Source organism: Hippoglossus stenolepis, chromosome 23, assembly GCF_022539355.2.
Source record: "Hippoglossus stenolepis isolate QCI-W04-F060 chromosome 23, HSTE1.2, whole genome shotgun sequence".
Lineage (NCBI taxonomy): Eukaryota > Metazoa > Chordata > Actinopteri > Pleuronectiformes > Pleuronectidae > Hippoglossus > Hippoglossus stenolepis.
Window position 1 is genome coordinate 10,949,884 of NC_061505.1, and position 21,366 is coordinate 10,971,249.

A 21,366-nucleotide genomic window follows, 5' to 3' on the forward strand; every position below is an offset into this window, starting at 1 on the left:
TGTATGTTTGTTAGTGCTGTATGATGGGGTGAGAGAGAGGGAGAGAAATTAAAAAGCCTGACACACATTAATTAAAGAGAAAAAGAGGATGACGGAAAAAAGGCGAAGCAGGCGGAAGTGAGGAATGAGGTGGAGGGAGAGCAGATGAAGAGATCGGGGATGACAGTCTATGCCACAAAAGGACACGCACACACACACAGAGAGAGAGAGAGAGAGAGAGAGAGAGAGAGAGAGAGAGAGAGATTGCACTGTTATGAGAGGGGGTTACTCTGGGACGCCAGAACCCAGTGACATGACACAGATGCACTTTGCTACTGTGCAGAGAACAGAGGGGTAATGGAGGAGAGGAGGAGGGTATGGAAGGATAGAGGAGAAGAAGAAGAGGAAGAGAGGATGGGTGTATGAGAGCTTGCTGACTCTCTGCTCTGTTTCCACACCATTATGGAGAGACTGAGGCACAGTGTGGAGAAGATTTCATGTTAAAGGAGCAACGTGTAACATCAATGCATCATTGTAAAAATTAGTTAGTGAAAAGCTGGTTAAAAGATACTTTCAGCATCTGCACAGTTAAAAAAGTAATCTGCAAGTCTGATATTGTCCACAGACTGTACACTGCTCACGTGAAGACCATGTCCATACATGTAGACCACATGTAGACAATTTAGTATGAACACTACCACGTGTCATGCTATCTGTGACTGCTGTAGAGAATGTGAATATTGGCATTTAACAGTCTATGAGCTTTACAATGTGTGTCAACAGGTCAGATTTCGCAGGAATTTTACTGGGTTGCTTTACAGCAGAAGACAGAAGGGGGGCGCTGCACAGGTAGATATTAATTTTATCTCTTAATAGCAGCAGGGAATGGAGTCAAAGGAAATCATGCCTCTAACATGGTCATTTTCTTCTGTGAAGCTTCAGAAAATCGCTGGGGAAGAACAGACGGCAGAATGACAACATTCATCGTCATGTGTGAGGCAGGAAGAAACAGTGTGGATTGGAAATATAGTATTCATGGTAGTAGTAGAAATTCTATGAAATAAGAATAATAAAATCAATTACGTTCACTGGTATAGTATTTAGTATTCATACTGACAACACAATTTGACAGTGATGTATAAAAATGCTACATGCAACCATTTAATGTGAATTAGATTCAGACGCACATATAGAAAATGATATATGCCACTGAATAGCACACACACCCACGCACGAGACCTTACAGCAGACAAATGTTTCCACCCACACACCCACACACACACACACACACAAGCTTGTATTTCTTTTCACCACAGAATGTCAAACATTACCATACATATATGCATGCAGGCAGGCTATCAGTGTGCCAACATATAACAGCACAGCCTTCCATCCATCCGTCTATCCCTTCACACACCCCCTCCCATTCATCTCATCCCCTGCCTCCCTCCATCCCTCTTTTCACACCTGCCAGGCCTACAGCAAGGTCACACACCTCAATTACCCTGTGCGCTCACACAGACGCACACACGCATACGTACACACACATGCACACGCACAAAGAGCAAGAGAGGGAGTGTGATCGGGAGGGAAGATAAGAAAGGAGGGGGCGAGAGCAGATTTCACGCTACCCTGAGCACTGGCTAGCATGCACCAGTGTTTGACATTTTATTTATGATGTGCAATGTTCAGTACCTGCCCTCTCTTTTCTTTTTTATCTCCCTCTTTGTGTCTCTGCTTCAGACGACCACATCAGCATTACTCTGCTTTATCAGCCAACCACATGAGAAGTAACTAAAGTGTTGTGATATATATGGACATATATTAAAAAAACTGTATTGTAGCAGATTTGTTGAAAAGTGTCAATAATGACGACTACTTTTTTATTAGGTATATGTTCTGATTTCAATATGAACTAAATGTTTTAGACATTAAAAAAAAAAATCACAACTACCAGCAGCAATGTAATGTGAGGGGTCGCTAAGAGACTTCAAAATCACCAGCCTAACATCACTAATAGTCTGGGTATCATGCTCTAACATCGACACTAATGTGCCTTACAAATAACACACCATGAATCCCAATGCGCCTAATAGCCATATTAATGCACTAGCGGTGAATGTGATCCTCCTATTAGGGCTTTTTGTATCTGCTGGAGGACTGCTGTTCACCTATTCAGCCACCGGAGGCAGCTAGCTGTGTTTACACTGTGGGATAATACAGCCGCCATATGGCAACTTATACCGGAGACATACTGTATGAGGCTCCAGGAAACTGCAAACACACTGCACAAACACCACACAGTGCACACTCAGCCCTGTGTTTTAAGCTCCAGTTTGATTAGTAAGCTTGAATAAAAGACCCAGAGGACTGGAGTTGGTCTGAGCCTGATCTGAGATCTGAGAGAATATTTTGTAGCACTGGACGGTGAGAGGGTAGAGGGCTTCAGTTTGGACTGTAACACTGTTTAGCAGCCCAAACACTGCTCCGATATTTTAACAACACCTACACATGTCAGCATCTAACCATTAGCTGATAAGTGTAGGAGTTTATTGTCTTAACTGCCTTTTATTAAGGCTACTCAACTCCCAAAGCCACTTTAACTCGTGTTTTTAATGCCTCAAGAACATATTTAGCTTCAGTTTTTCCTTTTTGCAGATATTCTATATTTCTGCTGAATGAAAGTGGAGGGGAGGAAGAATAAATATGCAGTGTCGGCTATCTGACAGAGAGGGGATCAAGTACACTCACCGTGATGCTTGTAATTCAACACGTAAGTGATAGAAGTCCTGTGGGAGAGAGTCAGCCTGTCTCATGACCTCCATCACCCTACCCCACCCACCACACACACACTATAAGATATTGTATCAGCACAGTACAGTATAGGCAGCGTCCAGACCTCCAACACTGGCCAAACAAAGGGAACAGAGGAAATCGATTACAATACTGATCCCTAACACACACTTTCTCACTCTTCTGATCTTTGCAATCAAAGCTATAACAGTGTGTGTGTATGTGTGTGTGTGTGCGTGCGTGTATGTGTGACAGAGAGAAAGAAAGAGGTGTATTTCTTTTTTGATTTGATTGACACAGATCTAAAATTTAGGGTTAAGAGATGAAGAAGTGAACAGAATGAGGGAGAGGAGGATGAAAGAACAGGAAAAGGGAAAGACAGAAAGGAGAGAAGTCTGTGAACGGATATGGAGAGACACTGGTGTGAGGGAAGGAGAGGGAGGGTGCAGACAGACCATGGAGGGCTCGACTCTTTGAGACGGATCATGTTACCGGTCTGGGGCAAACACACACACACACACTTACACATTTACACACTCGGACCCATAAAGGTCACAGTGCACTCGCTGCCCTCCAGACACACTGATGCGGAGAAACAGATATCCTCGTAAACTCTCAAAGAAAGACACTGCTTTGATTTCTCAGTCTGTTGTTGTCCACACACACATTGAATAGACCTGTCAATTAAACTAATGCACGACCAGCACAGTTGCACTTAAGATATGTGAAAATGCAATCAAAAGAGAGTAGAAAATTGTGCTGGTCATTCATTTGCAAATTTCAAAGCTTTCTTACCAAAAATGAAAGACTCCTGTGTGGCTCAGCTGTTACTTGTGACTCACGTATTGAGGAGAAGTGGAGTGAGAGACATGGTGGGACACACATGCGCACTCAAAAGCACAGACGTTACACAAGTGAGAGAGGTCAGGGTTCAGTGTGGAACTGGGTTAAAGAGACGGTTGACAGAGGAAGCAAGAGCAGGTAAAAGAGAGGAAGAAAAGGGAGATTAGAAAAAAGAAAGGAGAACGGGGAGGAACAGAGGAAGAGAGGAAAGAGGGCAGTTCAAAGGAAAGAGTAGAAGAGAAAGATGGGAGATTAGACGTCTAACCAAATAATCTACAAAGCACAATTTCCCTGTCCTCTCTGATCAGTTAACTCGACCCTCCAGACATCTACATCTTCCTCCTCTTCCTCTCTTGTTAGCTCTCCATCTGCTCAGAAACATAATCGGTTTAATGCATTACTGTAAGTCTATCAGCTGGATCGATTAAGGTCACTGTGGGGTCACTCGCATGTCATGGATGTGGTGTGTGTGCGTGTCTTACATTTGTGATTAATGAACAGCCACAGACGTGCACTATCGGGTGTACGAACCAGATGTAGAGTTGTGTGTCGCTGCTTTATCATACACAAACACACATGATTCCTTTCGCTGTTTGCGTGTGTGTGTTATGTCAAGGTGATTCAGTTTGCCGAGTATAGTTTTACTTCAGGAAGTCACGTGGAGAATTTTCTACCTGTGTCACCAGCTTGTCCCGCCCTTACCGCTGCATCGCGAGCTACTTTGAACAACTGCGGTTACTGCAGCTCCGCCACCCAGACAGCTAGCTCATTAGCTTCGTCACCAGCGCACAATGGTGCTCATGAATGGAAGATTGTATTTGTCTGATGCATTTGAAATGGAACGGCCTAGTCGCACCGCTGTGACGCAAGATGCTGCCCCTGAATTTATAAACACAACCACAAGCCGAGTGTTTGCTGCAGCAGTTAAAGATGATTACTGTTTGATAAGGAACCTTGAACATTTAAGAAATGGACGGCCGCTCCATCCCCTCAGCCCAATGGGATGCTTGTGTTGCTAGGTTTCTGCTGAATGTACAAGTCGACTCCTGGACTCGACCTGGGATCTTCGACTAGGACTTGAACACTTAAGACTCAAGACTCGACTCAGACTGGAGGTTTAGTAACTTAACTACGAGACTGATGTATGACATTGAAAACAATAAAATGTACATTTTGTTGCAATGATTTAAACTTACATAAACTTTTTTACTTTACCATCTAATGAAAACACATAATTGCATGTCTTCATAAGAGCAGCCCTGGAGTAAATAGACAAATATCAATGGAGGAAAACCAGTGAGACAAGGCACAACTAAAGACTGTGTTTAAGTCTTGTAACATTAACACAGACCTGCAGGTGAACCCAGCTCTCTGACAGACCTGGTGACAGTCTCACCTTTTCATTCACAAAGAGGTCTGGGCACAATGTCTGTGTCTATGCACACACTATCACACCCATTCCCCGAACTCTAATGCAGACACAGCTCACATTCGCACACACAATGAGAAGGGGGCAGGGCCACATTACTTAATGAGAAAGACCATACATAAACAAATATAGAGAAAACGAATGAGAACACAAGAGCAGCAATGTTCCAAGAGACTGCACATTTGTTGTTTGTAATTACAGGGTGAACTAAAGACACAGGGCATCAGCCAACTGTCTTGAGTGTTTATGTGAATCTGTGTTTGTGCACTTAAGCTGCTGCTTCTACCCAATGCAACAGTAGGATGAGCCTCAGTTCAGACATCAAGAACATTACAACGAGCTAATAATGAATACAAACTGGACAACAGAGGGGAAAACACACCCCTGCATCTCAGGGATATTCATGCATCATTAACAGGGGGAAAAAAAGACGTGCTGAGAAGAGAAATAGGAACAAACACAGACTGTCAAGGAAAAGTCGCACACAGGTTTTCAATTATGAAGAAGAAACATGTGCACACTGTCTACAGACTATCAATTATAAAACTTAACACTCTTTCTAGTGTTTAGCCCACTAAACATTTCTCTTTCTACTCCACATTCCCTCTGCTTTCATCATGAGCTATAAGGAACACCGTGTCCTTCAGTACAGAGCGAGCACACTGTAACAATCTACAGCCCTTCACACACATGCAAGAGATGCTATAAACAGTTGACCTTTGCCAAACTGAGATAAAATTTGCCTTGCACTGAGGACTCTTGCACGCAAACACACACACACACACACACACACACACACACACACACACACACACACACACACACACACACACACACACACACACACACACACACACACACACACACACCTGTGTCAGTCAGTCACAACCTGACTGGCACGGAGGTTAGTCACACGATCCCTGTGTGGTAAAGTGTGTGTGTGTTATAGATTTTGTCTTCTATCATCTTGCCAATCCCCTGTCTCCTCCAGGTAGTAGTGACACAGCCTTTTCCTGACTGAGACAACTGGGAGCCATTACCCTAAATCAACAAAATCCATTCTTTCCCAATCACACAAAGAAGCCATTTGCACACTCAGCATACTACCTCTGCCAGTATGTGTGTGTGTGTGTGTGTGTGTGTGTGTGTGTGTGTGTATTCAAAATGTCTCAGCATGACTATTTTCCCCATTCTCCCAGACATCTCTCCATCTCCACTTCTTTTTCTTAATACCTATTCTTTCTCTTGTGCGTCTGAAGCTCAGATCCAGGCCAACCTGAATAAATAAGGAAGTCAGGCTGCAGCACGTGGATCTGACCCTCCACCACACTGTTGAGTCTCTGTCTTTCATCATGTCTCCATCTCTCTCTTTGTCTTACTCTCTGCTAATCATATACAGCCACTTCTAGTTTCTATGGTGGAAATTAGCTCCAAGGCCAAAGCTAATCTCTCTGAGCCCTTTTACTCTACATAATAGAATTAACCACCTAAGCCTTATCCCTCTGTGCATTAACAAACTGTGCTTTTGACTATAAAACTAGTGTGTAGTCATAGATAAAGTCAGACTAGACCATTAAGCCACTGAATAAAATGCAGCTACTGTATTTATGTATGTGTCGGAATATGTGCTGTGCCATTAGCAATAGAGCCAGGATCCTCAAGGAACTAGCACAATTTCAGGCAAATATGCTCTGAATAGGTGACTGTTCGACAGGGACAGTTAGAACTTGTCCCGACGTATATGCACTATTGAATTAACCACACTGAACCTTGGAAATGCTGTGGAGACAACACAAGGCCAAATGGTACCTCCCTCTACGTAGACACAGTTGAGTTACGCTTGTATTGTTCCAAACTAAAAACTGAACACAAACCATAATTTGCTTTAGACACACTGTTTGTAGCTGTAACTTGCAATCTGAATATAAATGTATAATTCGATCAGTTCCTATATATGATAGAAAATGACATCGACACACCTTCCAGAGATGAAGAACACAAAGATTCTTTTTTGGTCTCAATCCCTCCTCCTTGCTTTTTTTGCTCAGTTTTTAACAAAAACGTTTTACTAATTCCTTCCTGTGTAATTTGTCCCATCTCACAGCTCCACTACACTACAGAGGTGCAGATCTAAGAGCTTCAATGAACTGGCTCTAGGTTGAATGAATACAACATTCAATCAATCAGAGTAACTAACAGACATTTATTTACATGAAAGTGTCTCAAATTATTACTTTGACATGAGTTGTTATTAGCCCAGCTCCAGCCCCTTTCACCACAGACACAACCCAGCCATGGCGCCAGTCAGCCAGCCAGCTCCCCCTCACCTCCACCCCTGAACCTCTTCTCCTGCCTGTCTGCTCCTCTCTTTCTCCTCCCCCTTTACTGTTTTTAAATACAAGGCAGAACACCCCTCCCCCTCGTCTTCTCTCTCTCTCTCTTCTTCCGTCTCCCTTTTTCTTCTCCAGGCAGCACACTCAATCACCCTCACCCTCCTCCTCCTCCTCCCCCTTGCCATCTCAGCCTCCATTCCAATGAATGCACAATCTCCCCCCTTCAGGCATGGGGGGACTGCCCTAGGGCTGGGGAGGGGTAAAGAGGAGAGCAGCACACATGCACATACAAATTCAATCACAAAAACACACCCCCTCTCCCCACTACCTCCTGTGTGTGTGTGTGTGTGTGTGTGTGTTTGCGTGCACATCTGTAGAGAAACACAGGGCTCGGTGGGTGACAGACGGGGGTGGAAGGTTTGGGTGGCGTCCTAATAGCTCTTAATGCAGGAAATGGCTTGTTGCTACACAGACAGCTCCAGAATCAACTGTCATCACAGGCCTCATCCCCATATTTTATCTGTATCAGCAAAACCCACACATTCACTCGCAGCTGGGCCAGGTCACCCCTCCCCCAATTAATGACTTTGCAAAACTGTGGCCTGCAGAGACAAAAAATCCCAGCTAGAATGGAAAGCCATGGAATCTGTCTTGCACATTTATAGAAGCTTTGATAATATATCACTTTGCGAAACTTGGATTTGTGTGTAACATTTTGTTCCATCTCTGTTTGTTTACTGTGGACCACACAATAATCAGCTTTCTAAAATGGGATGACACACACAGTTAGACAATAATGGAAAGCAAATTTTCATATATTTATAGAAATATATGTAAAATCAGTTATATTCTACCACAATATTTGTTGCTTTATTCCTAAAATGATTTAAGAGTAAATCTTATACCACAACTTATTCTAATTGATCAAATATAACAGAACTCTTTGATGATGTTGATGATGTTATTGTGCCACACAATAAAGTAATGTATTATGTCCCATCATATTCTCCTGTATTACAGCATCTTCTATATTCAGAATGGGAACTAGCAGCACAGTATAAACAGATTAGCACAGTATTAGAACTGGCTGTGTCCTGTGTACAGTATTTCCTAATAGGGCATGGCTATGTCAGAGAGCGAGCCTGCAGCTATGATGTATTCCAGTCCACAGCAGGCGACCCCAGCTGAACCGCGCCTGGCACACCACTATTGGATAATCGCAGCTGGACAGGAAGTGGTGGAAGAATAAAAAAAAGAAAGAAAAGAGGGAAGAAATATCAGAGAGTAGAAGACGCTCTACTTCCGCTGGAAATGAGCTAATGAAGAGAGAGAAAGGGAGAAATTCCCCAGGGGTAACAGGAAGGGTAGGGGCGGCAAAAGGGAATAGTAACAGTGATTTTGCCTTGTGTGTGGAAGTGTGTTTGCGCATGTGCAGGCCGGGTGCTCACGTGTGTGTGTGTGTGTGTGTGTGTGTATGTAGTGTGTGTGTGTGTGTGTGGAGGAGTGCTGTTGGGATCGGTTTACAGTAGTATGCGTGAGATGGCTTTCTAGTGAGCCTTTTATTTTAGGAATGTTTGTGTTGGTTTGAAAACTAGGGGGCTTAATTAGGACAGGCCCACGCACACACAAAGACACCGACACACACGCATGTGCACACTCGCATACTGACACCAATATTAGCTCCAGGCAGACGCCGGCACAAGTGTTGTATTTCTCACACACTCGCTCAGGGAGGAGCATGCACACGCGCACGCGCACGCGCGCACGCGCACACGCACACACAAAACGCTGGATCCTATTAGCTCTTCACATGTGAGTAACACACACGCACAGGCGCACGCACGCACACACACACACACACACACACACACACACACACACACACACACACACACAGGGTCTGACCGCAGACCAGACTACTGACAAGAACAAGCCCCCAGACCACTACTGGACGGTAAAACTCACACTTTGTTTGTGTGTTTAACTAGTCCAATGTGTAAGATGCTAATAGGAGCCGGCATCTCTGTGTGTGTGTGTGTGTGTGTGCGTGCGTCACAAGTGCAGAGGAGCTAGGTATTCACTGATTAATGCTTCTGGAGACAAAGTCACAAGACCCGTGTTCAATACAATCACCTGCTTATTTCATGATGCAGAGATGAAAACAGAGAAGAGATCTGAGCAGAGAAAAGCAGATGAGGAGAAAAGAAAGACAGCGACCTTTTGTGCAAAGTGGCATTTAAGTGAAGGTGAAAAATACAGAAAAGACTTGGAGGGGAAAAGATGAAGGATTGACAAGGATAGGACAACAGAAAAGAAAGAAACAGGGGAGTAGAAATGAACTACTTTTGTGTTTTGTTTTCTGCGCCGGGGGAACCAGCTGCTGTGGAGTCAACGAGGGCATTTAAATCGTCCTGCTCTGACATGAACCACCTCCACAATTTTCTTGACAGGGTTTTCTTTGGTTTCCCAGTAACATGACAATCAGTTTAGATTCAGAATATTTGCTTTCATGTAAAGCACTAGAAGTATGTGTGTAATACTTATGGTTTCTGACAGACGCTTTCAATCTCTCCACCTTCAGTTCACAATCATCCAGAAATCTTTGTCCTAAAAGTGGCTCTGTAGTCTGGTGCTCGTCTATTTTGGGGCATCCCTCACATGCAAAAGTTTAGGAAGCCCCGTGACATAAACATTCAAGACTGTCCACAAAGAGACACACATTCACACACAGCCCCAGCTGGAGCACACAAGCTCCCTTTGTGCTGCATTCCTCACGCCTTTTAGCCTTAGCTTCAGCCTTTAGCTTAGCTCCTCTCCATCTGCACACATACACACGGCAACTTTCTCCTGCTTTTGTCTGCAGAGCGGTAGCGGTGAAACAGCTGAAAGATTGTGGATAGGAAGCTCGTCTTACCGTGGCCAGGCTCAGGCTGAGCACACAGCGAGACACAGGGTCGGCTCGGTGGAGTAAAATCCAAAAGAGGGTTGTTGGTTAAAGAGTCAGCCAGCTCAGCAGATTCCCACCACCTTTCCTTTCCTTTCCTTTCCTGCTGCCTTGCCTTCCTGCCTGCTCTCCCAGCTTTGTGTGTGCCTTGTATTTTCCCTTTAAATTGCACGGGCTGCCTCCCCCCACCTCCTCAGCACACACGCGCACCGAGCCAACACACAAAACACACACTGCCCCTGAATATGACACTGTTGTCAAAAGCATGCAGCACTGTTGTTGTTGTTATTTTTATACGTTTTTTTTTTCGTATTCTGCAGCCGGAAAGGAAAAAAAAAGAAAAAAGGGACCGAAATAGAAATCCTCTTTGTCTTTCTTCCTCTTCTCTCCCTCTCTAAAAAAATAAAAGTGACTCTCGTTTTAGATCCTCTTCTTCTGACTGTTCCTCTTCCTCACTCTCTCTATCTCTATATTCTGTCTCGCTTTTTTCCCACTCAGTAGTCAAACAAAGAAAGGAAAGGAACAGAGTGAGCGCACACACGCACACAAACACACACAGACATACACAACACACATTTGCTTCTGCTTTCTCTCTTTCTCTCTCAACACACACACATACACTCATGCACAGGCTCAGAGCCCAACCCCCCAGCCTGCCTCCCTCTGATTTTTTTTTTTTCACTCCCTGCCTTTCTCTAAACAGCACCTCCCCCCTTTCCACCCACTCCCCCACCCCTCCCTCAGCCTGATCTGGCCTCGTTTTCATTCGTCTACCACTCCTCCCTCTCTCCTCCCTCCCTCCCTCCCTCTCTCCATCCTTCGCCTCCCTCCCTCTGTGTGTCAAACAGATGGGATTGGAGAGCAGAAGGAGCCTCTGTGTTCGCTCTCTACCTCGATATCTCTTCTTCATTAGTGTGATGTAAGCCCGGTGGAAAAATGCTTTGACCTAGAGTGCACACACACACGCTGATGATTAAAAAAAAAATCGATAGAGATGCAGATAACCTTCGATCAGGGTTATAAGACTACAGTGTGGGTCGTTTCGCAGATGTGAATTTATTACGGCAACATCTCCGCATTAACAGATGTGTGAAGTCAGTGATGAGGCTTTCGAGTAAAAAGCAGCTAACATGTGGCTCTGCGAGAACAATGGCTCCCACACAAATCTGGTGCAACTTGACCACTGGAACAGTTACTAACTTTATGTCTCCATTTACTGACTTCTGACAGCATAATGGATTTACTACATCTAATTTCTGTTGCAAATCAATTAGATGAGATTAGATGGCTGCTTTACTGCTGTTTCCTCTTTCTAAACTCTAAGACCCGTTTTACCTTAAAGGATCATTACAGTGCAAGAAGTCACATGATCAGAAACCAAGCTTAAAGGTTTAGCGAGATTATCTGAACCAGTTTGTATACCTGAAAATAAAACACAGAATGTGTACAAGTAACCAGGAAGTTAGTCTATTATTAATAAAACTGTCATACAATGACATGCCCACAATAATGCAAGAATTTAGCAAAACAAACTTTTTGCGAACAGCGTTTTACGTTATGTTTTATGTTAGATTTTTTGCCAATGTGTTGATGTTCAAAAACTCCAGTTTCTGTGTGTACACGTAAAATGGAACATTTGGGAAACGATGACATCACAGCATTGTTCTCTGGTATTTGACACATCACTGATCTAGACTCTATGGCTACCTACTGGTCTGGCAAGTTTGTTTGAGCACTAATAGTCATTTTTATGTTCTCGCCTGGACTGAGATATTTTGTAAAACATAGGTCTTTTCAGATCAGGAGAAGCTGTCTCACCTCACTGTCATACCAATGTTGCAAAGAACAAAATCTCTCATTGTTTCCTTTGACAGTAAAAGAAACCCAAATAATTCACATAATTGATAATTGATCATTTACACACCGAGATCCAGAACTTTGATGCATGTCATAGCATTGCGCTGGAAACAGGGTGAAAATTGGCATGTCCACTAGGGTGTTTGTGTTTCCGTCAGTGTCGATTGGAGCTGGAGATGATAAATACCCGTGACTACTGCAGACTCATTTGACCCGGGAGTAAATGCCAATTGTACCCTGTCCCAGTGAAGACAAGCGCCAGATGTTGGGGGCGTGTGGGTTTTTGTCTAGTGTGAAAGGGTCTTTAGTGTCAAACCTAAAAACAATTGATCGAGCAACCTAATCGAATCAAAATAACATTTAGAAAGTCTAAGATTATGTTTCAAAACAGTTAATCTTTTGTCCAGTACATATTTCACTTCTGTGTAGATTATTGAATATGTCAGTACAAAGTGCATTAACTGTGAGCACAGTAACTTTGTTTGAGTTCTACAGAGCTTACAGGCTGCGACAGTGGAACAAGTAATGCCCACTTGTTGGCATGTTTCTCTTTCTCTCTCTCTCACACACACACACACACACACACACACACACACACACACACACACACACACACACACACACACACACACACACACACACACACACACACACACACAAGGCATGCCCTCTTGAGTGTCAGCCACGTGCAGGAAGATGAAATTCCAGAGAGGAGAGAAAAAGTACAGTCGGAAAGCCAGGAAGGAGAAAGAGAGGGAGGGTTAGGGGTGACGGTATGGAAAATACAGCATAGAGCCGCTGCACTCTCTGACCAGGGCATAGGCTGGAGGAAATATAGGCACTATTACTGCACTCAGTGACTCCTATAGACTACTCCCCCCCCCCGTCTCCCTCCCTCGCTCTATACAGAAGCCAGGGCACCAGGAGACATGGCTCCCGACTGTATGACCAGAACAGAAAGGTAACAGAGAAACACTGGAGGTAACACTGAAGACTTTCCAGAAAATCTGCAGATGAGTATGTGCCAGTTGCTGAATATTTCTGCCAGCTCAAAGAGCATAATTTCATTTCAGCTTCTGGTGCATGCACAGAGCTTAGATACAGATGTTGCATTCAACATGTGTGCCTGTGTGTGCATGCATTAAGCTGTTTGGAATGAGAGGAGACCAGATGCAATAGAAACTTACACACACAACCACCTCTAATTAGTTTTATATATGTATGTAGTAGTCCATGATCAAAAATACTGTCACCATAACCATTGTTGTTGCTTTTTTGTCCACATTGTGCTCTTTATACTGTACAACCAACATTGTGAAGCAAAATACTTCCTTTCAGGTGATGTGTACACAGACCTAAGTCAAGTTCTCATGTGAGAGAAAGAACTACACAACTGCAGCTGAAACTGTGACCCCACTGTTTATAGACACACACAGAAATAACTATTGCCCCTCAACCACTATAAAGGTGTGCTAAATTAATAGTAAAAAGGGGTGTAGGCCTTTATGTTTGTTGTACATGAAACTATGCCAAAACTTAGACATAATCAATACAAGTGCTCAAAGTTATTTCAGTGAGTATTGCTTGAAATTGTTATATGTATTGACTCCAGACCTCTCCCAAGATACATGTATAAACATTACTTTGTATGAAATATGCAGGGGAAAGCTTTCTAGCTTTATATCTCATACATAAGCCATTTGTTGTGCAGTTGCATTTGCAGACTGGTGCATCAAACAAACCCTGAGTGGTTAAGCAGGGAAGTATATCCACTATCACTGGAGTGTGGTCAGCACCAACAAGGAACTGAAACAATAAACCAACACTGAATGTTTACATTACTGCTATGACTCAACTTTATCAACGTCCCACCGACACCGACTGCATGTGAACAGCTAGATTACTATAGACTTGAAAGTGCGAAAGTACTATCCAGGATTTAGCTGATACAATTTTATAATCAGCAAACTATTGCTAGGACACAGAAGCAGAAACACCTTCTCCCTAACTTCACACAGAAAGGTCAACGCCAAGATTCAAGCCTCGAAAAATGTTTCCTCACTGAGTCACCACTGGGCAACCAATGTTTTGCTCCAGGTGAGGTGTGAACTCACAATCTAACAGCAGATTACCAACGACTCCACCACTCAAGCATATACATCAAACAAGGGTTTTTGCATGTTTCATTTCTAATCTGCTGTTTGGGGCTCTGGCTGAACTGTAATTGCACTGTAATTACAATTACAAGCACACACACACAGAGTGCCTAATAATATACTGCAAATAAAATCACAACATGGTCTCTTTTTAAACCATGGGTGACGAACCTACTGCCGATTGTGGATTTGTTTTTAAAAAGAGCAATTTTATGGAACCTTGTCCACTACAGCTGTCGCCAGAAATGACCTGTGGATAAAGTTCGGAGAATTGGGTCCAGACTTTACTCGCAGTTTGCTTTTCACATCTGCACAATGCAGCGGGAGGTTCTCTGCACAGACACGTTCACAACCACAACAAACCCTCCACATTATTCAGGCGAGAGGTGGTGCAGCCACATGCAGCAGGCAAAGGCAGGAAGTAATGTATTAATCCTGCTGCAAATATCACAGGATCCCCGACTGGATGTTTTCTTGACAACATCCAGTCGGGGATCCCCCGCTGTGATCTCAGATCGGATTCTCCTGACTTTGTACAGACTTTATACTCGGCGGCCAGGTAGAGAAAGTCCACAGACAATCCAGAGGCTCTCACTCGGACATTTGCGTTTACACATGCACCTTCTCCGGAGAAAGTGTGGAGAATCTCCCGAGTTCAGTGCATGTCTGAAAGCAGCTTATGTGTACTCTGTCTTCACCCCAAAACTATCTCTGAGGCCAATGCTGTAAATAAGTCTTTGAGAATTTGTCTGGTTAAATAGGGGTAAAAAGCAAACAAAGGGAAGTAAAACAAAGTGAGTCGATAACAGAGAGCAAGGAGCGGAAGAGGAAACCTCCCAGGGAGGAGGAGGAGAGAAGGCCAGTCAATATGGTGGGACGTTACATAATTCTCTCACTGTATTGATTTATTGCCTTGCTGATTTGGCCTCTAGCCAGCATGCAATAGCATTTGTAATATTTGAGCTGGAGCCCAGACAGAGAGAGAGGGAAAGAGAGACTTAGATGAGGGCAGATAGATGTGACAGATAGAGGGGACAGTGAAAAAGAGAGAAAAAGAGGTTGAAACGCAGAGAGGGTGAATAATAGCTGGGAATTTTGGGATGCAGCCAAAGTGACAGATAAAGAGAGAAGAGAGAGAGAAAGAAGCAATGGATAAAGAAAAGAGAGCGAGGGAAACAAAGCATTAAAGAGAGCGTTTAATTGTGCGAGCAGGGCAGAGAAGATAGTGACAGATCGAGGGAACACGGGAGACAAAGAATGTGTGTCAGTGAGTGCACTGCAGGTTATACTAGTTGCTATAATCTGTACTGTTATATAAGAGCCAGAGGCACTGGGCAGAACAGCCCAACACAACGGATCTGCAGGAAAGACTGGGTTTACTGCAAACACGGTGCAACTCTTCAAACACTACAGTAGGAACAGAAAGTGCCTGTGGCCACATGGATATACACTACAGCAGCATTCACAGGTTGCTCTGAGAGGAACATCCACACTCGCTGGCTAAATCTAATAATACACATCTTTTCTCAAGTTTGGCTCTCAATCATCCACACACTCCAAAACTGGAGGGTGCAGCTTCAACCCAAAAAGTGCTTGTGGGATGGTCAAACATCACCAGAACCCTTGTGGATGGCCAAACTGAGGTGGTGGTGTACAACACTTTGAATGCGGTTTCTGGAAAAAGGACACAAGCCAATTAAGACATGACTGGTCTGTGTCACAGAAAAATTAACAATAGAACTTTCCATTGATTTTCAAGAACACAGAACAGGTGTTGATATTAGTCATCACATGACTGTGTGATAAAATGGTGATTTGACTTAGGTTCAGCCGGGCAGGAGTTATTATTTTCCTTGTTAGCAGGCAGCATTAACTGATTATGGGAGTTTTCACACCCGAAAGTCTGAACCAAGTTGTTATGTTGTTCACATTTGATTCAGTTAGCTTTGGTTTCACATTGTAATTTAGGGAGTGAACTCAAGACTTGTATGACTTATGCATGTCCTGTCTACGTATACTTGACATTGATTAGTCTTTATATGAGCATACGTCTGACATCGGCGTGATGCCAATTTGGCTATCGTATTAAAAAACTTTGGACAAAGCGCATCAAATATATTTAAAAAAAACAAAAGAAAACAAATGAGCCAGTTCACTTGGTTTATTCCGTTGCCACGGTAATATAATTATGGTATTACTATCAGCAAAATGAGGCAAAGAATGCGAGCAATCCTGTGGGCTGCTTCTTTTTCTTCTACTATTGTTTAATGCCAATTCTGAACTATCCAAATAAACATGGTTCAGTTTGATCCGGACTCAGACAACCCCTTTCTGCCAGACAAAACTTTGGTCTGCTGGTCCGAGGAACCTTTCACATCTGTTAATTTGGTTCAGACTAGTTTGAAAAGTCAGGATGTCTGGACTTAAGGTGTGAAATCCCTCTAAGTCTGTGTATTTGCTCATTGAGTTCTCTGATAAGAAAAGCAGGGACATGTGTCTAAATCATCAAATTGTGGTTTAGGTTGAATCAAAACATAATAAGGTTGATCATAGAGAGCAGAGGTGGGCAGATGTGACTTTTAACCAGGTGAGAATTAGCCGTTAACTGAGCTAGGTCTGTTCTCTCTTTGCCAGATGTTGATTTTATCTACACTATTGCACTAATCTCTTTCTTTGTCGTACTTTGATTTTATGTTTTCCTATTGTGTGCAATGACTAACCTGAGAAAACTGCATGGATGATTGTCAATGTCATGTTACCAGCAGGTTCAAGTTATAGTCGAACTTATGTGAGGAGACACGCAATGTGTTCACTAATATTCCTGTTCCTCCTGCCTCACTTCATACAGCATCAGGGCCTCTCCTTTCTCCTCCCCATCCTCCATCCCTTCTTTTCCCCTCTGGCATTTCCTTCCTTGTTGTGACATCTTTCTTTCACTTCCTCACTCTCTGTCTTTGGATGAACTACAGAATGGATGAGGGGAAGGAAGCGGAGATAAAGGCAGAAAACTAGATTAATGGGCTGAATGGAGCACGGAGAGGGAGAGGAACACTAAAAAGATGGGGGAAAGAGAAAGTGAGAGGGAGGCTGAGCTAGAACAGGCTTTCCTTGTGCTACCGTGAATAATTTACTTTATTCCCCTCTCTCTCTCTCTCTCTCTCTCTCTCTCTCTCTCTCTCTCTCTCTCTCTCTTTTAAAAGATATAACTGAAGGTGTGTGTGTGTGAGTGTGTGTGTGTGTGTATGTGTGTGTGAGTGTGAGAGCTGATTAATTGTCAATTAATGTTTAACGAGGTACAGCTGTGTTCAATTAACACTGGTTTAGGCACTGTCTCTTCTAACACCCCCCTTCCTCCTTCTCTCCCTCCATCAAATATCATCCCCTCTCTCCTTCCCCTTCTGCTGTTGGTTCTTCATGGAGAAAGACTGGGGAGAGATAAACTGAGGTTGATGCACTGAAATTAAAAAGCTGATTGGAGACGGCACTGTGTGATCATTTACTGGAACATCTGGGCTGTTGTGCTGCACCAGTTCTTTGCCTGGGGCACTAACTTCCTCAAGTCTCCGCTGGTTGCCTGGAAAACTCACAATGATGACAAGACTTTACGATGTCAGTTCCCCTGAAAGAGCAGAATCGATCCTCTCATCCATAGCCAAGAAAGTCAATAAAGCGGTTTTCAAAACATGAATTTGGGAATATGTCCAGAAAACTGGGCCTGGACATCTTCCGAGTTGGCTCTTCACATGCGAAGAGCACAGTAGGAGATTGTCCTAGTCAGACAAGTTTCATTAAAACCTTCAGGTGAGGGGTGGAGTCTGGGTGAGCCTGAGATATTTTTCAGTTTTGCCTCTGTCGTGTGTTAAAAACATCATCAATACGCCCACCCGCTGTGGATTTTCCGGATTTTTCCTGCTACTTTCTCACATGGACTCACCTAGACATTTTACTCGAGGGCAGATTGGAAAGGGCCCCTGAAATGTCCTGGAAAATTTCAGGAAAATGTCCGGACATCATGTCTGTATCAAGCTGTGTATCAAGTGTTTTTCCAAAAATGTCAAACTATCCCTACGGGGATTGTTTTTGGTAAATGGACTTCATTTAAATATCACCTCTCAAATCTTAACGACTTCTCAAAGTCACATTCAACCATTCACACACAAATTGATACAGCACTTCTATAAATAGTGCTTCTCCATCTCACATCAAACACTGAGGGAACAGCAGTCAGGGGCAATTTAGGGTTTAGTGTCTAACCCAGGGACACTTTGAAATGCAGACTGGAGGACTTACATTAATTTCCTGGAGACTTACTCTAACCGTAACCATAACTACTTCTTGCCAAACCATGACCCTTATCCTGATCTTGACATAATGCTAACCTTTGCCTAACCTTAAAACTTGTCTTCACCTTAAAGTTTAATGATTCACATTATTGGGACCGCTATTGATAATCAGAAAATCTTAATCGCTAATCAATATAACCTTTTTATCCTATACTGTGTGATTTCTATTCAGCTATTTATTGATAAATTAAGTCATTAACCATTTGTAAAACATTCAACTGCACGTGAAGTTCACTATAATTGTTGTTGTTTTTTTTCTGTACTGTGTGCTGTTTGCGTGTGTCTACAAAATGTCAAGGTGCTGAAGCTCTTAAATGTCAAACTGTTGTCTTTCCTGTGTCATTTGAAGTTGCCTACGCACAACGCTCCCCATAGTAGCTTTAACAATGTAACGCCACATGACACAAATTTCATCACACAGGCATGCAGTGCATGTATGTTGAGCGATGGATCCAGCACAGGCTGCTGGTGAACTCACTGGCACTGAGACATTTGAATTCTCCACCATGCTTCTATTTCCCCCCCAACTCCCTGTGCAAAGACCCACGGGGCTCACAAGTTTGATGCCTTCTTTTCCTCCTCCCTCTCAGCCTCCTTTTTCTGTACCCCGCCTTATCTCTTTCTTCCCTCTGTTCATCTGATTCATCATCTGCCTGCAGCCTCTCGCTCCCACCCCCTCTGTGTGTGTGTCTCTGTCCAGGAATAGGAAACATCACTGGTCTCAGTTCAGATTTGTTGCATTGTCTGTGGGAACAAGATTGTAGAACCTGTCTGACCTGACTAGTTCATGGCTGCTGCGCACAGAAACACACACACACACACACACACACACACACACACACACACACACACACACACACACACACACACACACACACACACACACACACACACACACACACACACACACACACACACACACACACACAGTGATCTGTCATATGCAAATATGAGAGTGTGGTGAAGGTGAGGAGACAGAGAGGAACAAGGGACACAAAGTATTGCCTGCTGGAGCGAAAATGTGTGTGTGTGTGCATCCATTTGTGACTGCCATTTTAAATGTACTGTATGTATTTGTCTGTCTGTCCCTTTTCCCTGTTCTGACTTGCATTACAGTATGATACCTCCACCCATCTGTTCACAAAGGAGAGTGAGGGAGATGAATGGAGGAGAGGCTGAAGCATGAAGCGCTGCCTATCACTCTGCTCATCTGCTCCTCCTCTTCCTCTTTATCTGGTCTCTTTCTTTGTCCTCTACCTCCCTGCCTGTCTCCCTCTCTCTCCTCCTCTGCTTCCTTATCGTGGTCTCCTCCTCTTCCTCCTGTCTGTCTGTCTCCGCTCTCCCCCTTTCATCTTCAGATACCGGCAGAATGGAGCTCAGCTTCCTCTAAAAACACAGCAGGTGTGCGGTGTGTCTAATTGTACAAAAGTGTGTGTGCATGTGAGTGTGTATGTAAAATGTGCGATAAAGTCCAGCGCATTAGAGGTTTTTTGTGCCTGTGTATGTAGAAGTATGTGTGTGTTAGCTGTGTTTGTGTGTGAATGTGTGTGTTTGAGATATCTTGTTTCCTCGGGGGAATCTAGGCCCATTTCCACTGTCTGCTGTAGCCAACCAACTCAGCAGTGCATCGATAATCTATTAGGCTAGAAACAGACAAACACACTCGCACACACACACATGCGTGCACATACACGCTTGTTCTTCTTACCTGCCACCACTGTGCACACTCATAAGTGCTGACTGTACTGGTTGGGCCAAATATCGTCTGCACCTGGAAAAAAGTATACCACAGAAATAAGAAATAATAAACACATACAAAAAAACATTACCCACATACTTTTAGCGATGTAGGGTAGAAGTGAGAAGCCAACTGACTCACAAATGTATGAAACTACACACATTATGCAATTTGCAGAACTATATCATCAATTGAGTAAAAATCTTTTGTCCAACAGCTCAAAATCTAAAAAAAACTGATATTGAAGCAGGATTTGTTCAGGCATGAATGTGTGATTCAACCCCACTGCAACAAATGTACATCTACGACAATTACAAACACATACACAGTAAAACACAGCCAGAGTATAAATCAACAACAAACACGAGAGGATAACATAGGAGGATATATGGGAAGACGTTTTTAAAAATACATAAAATCTGATGTAAATATCCCCGTACATATGAAACATGCACACACACACACACACACACACACACACACACACACACACACACACACACACACACACACACACACACACACACACACACACACACACACACACACACACACACACACACAAACAGAACGCTATGTACTGACCAACCTCACAGAGTGATTACAGCTGCCAGGCAAGACATGCACCCACTGTTATTATATCCTCTGTCATCCAAAACTAGACACAACACACACACACACACTTGGAGAAATATTGACAGACACGCAAAAATAACACACTGCCACACAAAATACATAAACAAGATACCAACATGATGTAAGAAGGCGCAATATCAGACATCACCATACTTAAAGCCTGTTTATCGACCAGCTAAATAGGACAGGAGGAGCTAAGCCCCAAAGATGCAGCTTGTTTACAATAACACAGCCTCACACGGATAATTTAACAATATCTTACACCATCCTACTACCAACCTCTATTTATAATACAGGTTGGCTGTTTTTGTGGAA

General features: G+C 43.4%; 1 protein-coding gene across 4 annotated transcripts in view; it reads right to left on the minus strand.

The window, feature by feature from the left end:
* The window catches only part of kdm6ba (lysine (K)-specific demethylase 6B, a), an 89,026-nt gene that overhangs the window by 36,699 nt on the left and 30,961 nt on the right, over window positions 1-21,366 (minus strand). For 2 of the 4 annotated variants that reach the window (XM_035149679.2, XM_035149678.2), the window contains exon 4: window positions 20,386-20,448. The gene's annotated coding sequence lies outside the window, so the exon portion shown is untranslated. Of the gene's footprint in view, window positions 1-10,291; window positions 10,988-20,385; window positions 20,449-21,366 lie in introns of those variants that run through there. The other 2 variants (XM_035149677.2, XM_035149681.2) reach the window with 2 other exon arrangements.